Source organism: Pongo pygmaeus, chromosome 19 (assembly GCF_028885625.2).
Source record: "Pongo pygmaeus isolate AG05252 chromosome 19, NHGRI_mPonPyg2-v2.0_pri, whole genome shotgun sequence".
NCBI lineage: Eukaryota > Metazoa > Chordata > Mammalia > Primates > Hominidae > Pongo > Pongo pygmaeus.
In genome coordinates, this window is record NC_072392.2 from 10,624,354 (window position 1) to 10,630,405 (window position 6,052).

Genomic DNA, 6,052 nt, shown 5'->3' on the forward strand with positions numbered 1-6,052 from the left:
GCTGGAAGGCAAACCCACCCGGTGAGCTCAGCTGCCCCCTTGCCAGGCATCCAGCAGCTCCAGGCCTGTCTCAGCCTCCGCCCTGCCCTCCTTCGACTGCAGGAGCCCTCAGAGTCAGGGCCCCAAGAACCAGGCTGTCCTCATGCCTGGAGAAGCTCCACCCAAAGGGCTTCAGTGCTGGGAAATCACACAGGTGCATATTTATTGAGGGGCTTCTTATGCGACAGGCTTACAGCCTGTTTAACCCAAGCTCCTGAAGCATCTGAGGCTTGAATTGGCAATAAGGGGCTTGGAAGTGAGCACCACTCTTGGGACCACCTTCTCTGCTTCTATGACACCCAGGTGTTGCTGAGGGAACATTTAAAAATAAACACCATTAAAAAATAAACACCGTCTTCAAAGAGAGTGTGCTAATGGCAAAGAGCATAGATATTTTTGAACCATTTCAATCAACGTGGCTACATGCTCGCATGCGGGAACGTGCCTTTTGCTTCCTTGGGTTGCTACGAACAAAAGCAAGCATCTGACATCAGCATCTGTTTGACAGTCCCCCAAATGCCACCTCCTCTCCCGCTTGACCTGTCCTTGTCTTTTTCTTTTTGAGACGGAGTCTCGCTCTGCACAGGCTGGAGTGCAGTGGCGCGATCTCCGCTCACTGCAACTTCTGCCTTCCGGGTTCAAGTGATACTCCTGCCTCAGTCTCTTGAGTAGCTGAGATTACAGGCACTTGCCACCATGTCCTGCTAATATTTGTATTTTTAGTAGAGACGGGGTTTCATCATGTAGGTCAGGCTGGTCTCGAACTCTTGACCGCGTGATCCGCCCGCCTCAGCCTCCCAAAGTGCTGGGATTACAGGTGTGAGCCACTGTACCCAGCCATGACCTGTCCTTGTGTAAACGTGCTAGTTCCCCTGTACCTCTGTGCCCTTATGGCCGGTGGGAGGAGGGAGGAAGGAACTGGCAAGCTTGGATTGCCTGGAGACCTCCAACAGCCAAGGGACAGGGCCCAACTTCTCACCTGAGAGTCCCACCTGCAGGATGAGAGCAGAAGAGAGCAGCAGCCAGGAGATCCCAGACCTGGAATAATACGCCCAAACACAACTTAGCGGCACTTGGGGTGGCTGCGTCCATGTAGAATCAGCTTCTGATGAGTTAACTAAAAAGGATAAAGGGGCCCGGCGCCGTGGCTCACGCCTGTAATCCCAACACTTTGGGAAGCCAAGGCGGGCAGATGGCCTGAGGTCAGGAGTTTGAGACCAGTCTGGCCAACACGGTGAAACCCCGTCTCTACTAAAAATAAAAAATAAATTAAAAAAATAGCTGGGCGTGGTGGCAGGTGCCTGTGATCCCAGCTACTCTGGAGGCTTAGGCAGGAGAATCGCTTGAACCCGGGAGGCGGAGGTTGCAGTGAGCCGAGATTGTGCCATTGCACTCCAGCCTGGGCAACAAGAGCAAAACTCCGTCTCAAAACAAACAAACAAACAAACAAAAAATACTAATACTTTAAAGAAGCAGGCTGGAAGAGCAGATGGGAGGTGACCCACAGGAAGCCAGGCAGGGAGGAAAAACCCTCAGCTGTGCAGAAATCTGGTTTCTCCCAGCCTGCACTGGCACCTTCTTCAGTATTCCTGACTCCCGTTTGGAATCGGACAGCAGGGGCCGCATCCCTGCTTAAAGCCAACAGTTTGAGGGCAGGGGCAGGTCTCCTTGTCTGTGAACAGACGATATCTCTGAGATTAATTCATACGCAATGCCCACAGCCAGTGTGGTCTTGAGAGGACAAGACACCTGGCAAATGTACAGCCCAGGTAGGGAAGGTAAGGGGAGGGTGAGGCCCCCAGTCCTGTTGACCCTTCATGGTTCACAGAGGCAATGGGAGAAGGTCAAGCCATGGCAGCTGGGCTCACAGGGCATCCAAAAGGATCCTGCCCAAGAGGACACTTGGAGAGGAGTACAGGGGAGAGTGAGAGGAGGAGAGAGAACCTGCAGGGCTCCTGCTTGGGGGAGGTGCTGGAGCCAGAGGGTGCTGGGTGTTTGGGCCCAGGGAAACCTCGCTCTCTACACCTCGCTTATCCTAAGAAAACTCAGAGAGGCATGAGGCGCCACCTCACCAGAGCCAGGCAGGGCCAGGGAGCCATGCACGGGGCTCCTCACCAGAGCCAGGCAGGGCCGGGGCGCCACGCACGGGGTGTGGATGTGCTCACCGGGTGGGTGTGCTCCAAGCAGCTGAGACCTAGAAGAGGAGCCTGTGACTTACCTCCACCCACAAGCGAGCCACAGAGGGCTGGCCGCTCCCCGGGGCTTTTATAGGCCATTGGTAACCCCCATGGCTCATTCCTTCTCTATATTTGGAAAGAGGATGAGTGGCCCCCCAAGCTGAGAACCAGCTTCTTCCACATGTATTTTTGTCGTTGCCAAGGGAAAGGTATAATTAGAAATGAGCAGGATCCATCACCATTTTCCGACCGCAGAATGTCAGGAGCTTGGGATGCCTTTCTCTGAACTTGGGGCCGGTGCTCCCTCACCTGATGGGATGGGATGGCCTCACTCTGGGGGGAAGTGAGGGGGGGCAGCCGCCTCCGTTCTTAGGTGCTCATCACACCCTGAAGGCAGCGTGAGCCCCTAGCTATTGGGCACCAAAGACTGAAGTCGGACGGCTTACTTAGAAATCTCATCATATGGAAAAGTGAATAAGACTGAAGGTGAAAAGTTGAAATCCTTTTTGAATTTTGAGCAAGATTTTGTCACAACCTTGGGTTGTGATTGCAAAACCTGTGCCAGGAATAATTAATAATAATAATAATAATTAATAGTAATAATTCCCCTCCCCCCTTGCCCTCTTCTCCCTTTTCCTCCTTCTATTCCTCTCCTTCTTTCTCTTCTTTTCTCCTATGCAACGTTCTGTCTCATTAGTATCATTATTAACTTAGTTATTTCTTAAGCTCTAATAAGACCAGCAAGTTAAGTTAGTGACGTGGAGCTATGCCGCCAGCTCGTATTCCCAGCGACAGCTGCCTGAGGACCCGTGGCTATTAAGATAGATTACCAATTAGGAAAGACCAGCTGCTGGCTGGGATGGGGTAGGGGGAACGGTGGTGGCCTGCAGAGAAAGGGCGGACAAGGGGGGGCTGTCTAACAAATGTGGTCATCTCTAAATCAGGAGTGGAAAAATAAAGCCTCAAGAGAAGAGTAAAGTGTGTCGGACGCTTTTGCCCATTCTCGTTCTACTTTTTTTTTCTTGACAAATCTTTGGGAGGATGGCTGGGTGGGCATCCTGTGGTTGCTTATTCTAAATAGAACTGTTTGTCCATGTTTCCCATAGAAACTGCCCCTTCCATACACAGCAGTACCAAGCCCCAATGTGGAGGCCACTCCATGAGGTGTGCGTGGGACCGGGGAGGCAGGGCTGCGGTTTCAGGGCAAAGGCACCTGTATGAAACATCCACTGTGCTCTGGCCCGTACACACAGTGCTTCGAGAAGACGCAGAGGAGACAGAAGACGCAGCCTTTACCCTTAAGGGTTTGTATTCTAAATGATGAGTCCCGTGGATGCTACAGACGCATTTACAAAATTGAGGTGATTTCACATCGAAGCAACACATGTTTATGAAGCTCCTGTTCCGTGAATGCCAGGCAAGGCCAGCGGCCGCCAAGGGAGTCAGTTGGGCAGGGCTCACTCACCCCTTGCCTGCCCACCAGCCACTGAGCGTTGCTCCCGCCCACCGCCCCTCTCCCTCCAGGTGAGACTGACATGTCCATCCTTGGAGCCCCTCCTCATCCAAGGAGAGGGTAACTGTCACTCCTAAAGTGTCCATCCATGTCGTGAAGGGAGTGGTCCCCTGGGGCTCTGCCCTATTGGCCCAGTGATGCAGTGGCAGAGGCTGCTGTGCGATTGGTGGGCTGTCTCCTTGGGAGTCCCGGTCAGGACAGCCACGGACAGGTAAATATCACCGAGGGGAGCAGCAGTGTTAACAAGCTCCGTGCAGGGGACAGGGCGAGCGGTCCTGGCTACATCTCCAGCAGTGGTGTATGCAGGGCAGGCTGTGGGTGGGGCGGGGGTAGGTATGGGAACTTGCAGTTCCTATGTCAACACCCAGACCTGTTGACAGGAGGAACTGTGTGGAAATGAAATAGGGGGCAATTTTGCTTTTTCTCTTTTGCAGTGACCAATGTACTCATCTATCTATGTAACTACATCCATACTCACCTCCAGGAGACAGAAAAGAAATATTCCCTTCAACATTTCTTTTAGTTCCTTTAAGAGAGCACCCATATCACGTTAGGACCTAATACAAGCTTTAAAATGCTGATGGCTTCTTGCCTGGCTTTCCGCACTGTCCTTGCTTCCTTCCTTGTCTTCATCAGAATTCTTCATCTTGAGCAAACAAATATAAGTGAATCTAGGAGAAAACGTCACAGACTCCTAGAGTGTTCAGCTGTGAGATCTTGGCAGTTTCTTTTAGTCTGGATCATTCCTCCTATCTTATGTATTTATTTTTCAGTAATATAGACATCACTGGACACTTTCTATGTGTCAGGCACAGAACCCAGAACTTCCAGGGTGATCCACATGGAGATGGCCTGGTCCCTGCCTTCAAAGAGGCGTTCGTCTCTAGGGGTGAGAAGAGGAGGACACATTCTCCCAGATGAACTGTGTGGTAGAAGAGCAAAGGTGTTGAGTAGACCAGAAAGGCACCCATGCTGATGGCGTTTGAATGAGGGAGAAAGAACATCCTGCTGAACCGTCTCCTTGGCTGAACTGTCTCCTTTTCAGATGAGGAAACCGAAGGCAGGAGCCACAGGAAGCTTGCTGGAGGCCGTGAGAAGAGGGCCAGCATCAGGGATGGAGGTCAGCTCTCCAGGAGAAATCCCGCAGTGGCTGGAAGGGAGGGCACCCACGGCAATCTGGAGAGCAGTTGAAAAGCTGGATATCAGGAATCACAAAGCCTGGTCATTTGGAAACGTATCTTTAGGAGAGGTGAGAACTGCGTGTACTTCCACAGCAGCAGGTTGGAGCAGGAGGAGCATGGAGCTGAGAGTCCTACAGGCCTGGGTGTGGATCCTGGCTTGCCTGCTCGCACACCACGTGATGGCAGGCAGTGTGCTTCTTTGAGCCTTTGTCTTCTCCTCTGTAAAATGGGGGTGACATACCTGCCTCCCAGACTAGTTATGTGCATTCAGCGGGCTAACCCAACATTGCACACACCATGCCTCGCGCTGTGTTTGGTACGTTGCAGGTGTTTGCCAGGTGTAAGTTTTCTTCTCTACCTGCAGATTATGGCACAGTATGACTGGTTTTCTTAATGAGAACCCTGAGTAAATTACACTGAATGTATGTCTTATTGAGATGGGGAGGGAGAAAGAGACATATGTAATATTAAAAAAAAGTTTCTGGCCAGACGTGGTGGCTCACGCCTGTAATTCCAGCACTTTGGGAGGCTGAGGCAGGCAGATCATGAGGTCAGGAGATCGAGACCATCCTGGCTAACACAGTGAAACCCCGTCTCTACTAAAAATACAAAAAAAAAATTAGCCTGGTGTGGTGGCAGGTGCCTGTAGTCCCAGCTACTTGGGAGGCTGAGGCAGGAGAATGGTGTGAATCTGGGAGGCGGAGCTTGCAGTGAGCTGAGATCACACCACTGCACTCCAGGCTGGGCGACAGAGTGAGACTCAGACTCAAAAAAAAAAAAAAAAAATTCTATCCAGCCGGGTGTGGTTGCTCACGCCTGTAATCCCAGCACTTCGGGAGGCCAAGGCGGATGGATCACTCGAGGTCAGGAGTTTGAGACCAGCCTAGCTAACATGGTGAAACCCTGTCTCTACTAAAAAAAACACAAAAATTAGCTGAGTGTGGTGGTGGGTGCCTGGAATCCCAGCTATTCGAGAGGCCGAGGCAGGAGAATTGCTTGAACCCAGGAGGCAGACGTGCAGTAAGCCAATATTGTGCCACTGCACTCCAGCCTGGGCAACAGAGTGAGACTTCTTATTTTTTTATTTTTATTTTTTTTGAGACAGAGTTTCACTCTTGTTGCCCAGGCTGGAGTGCGATGGC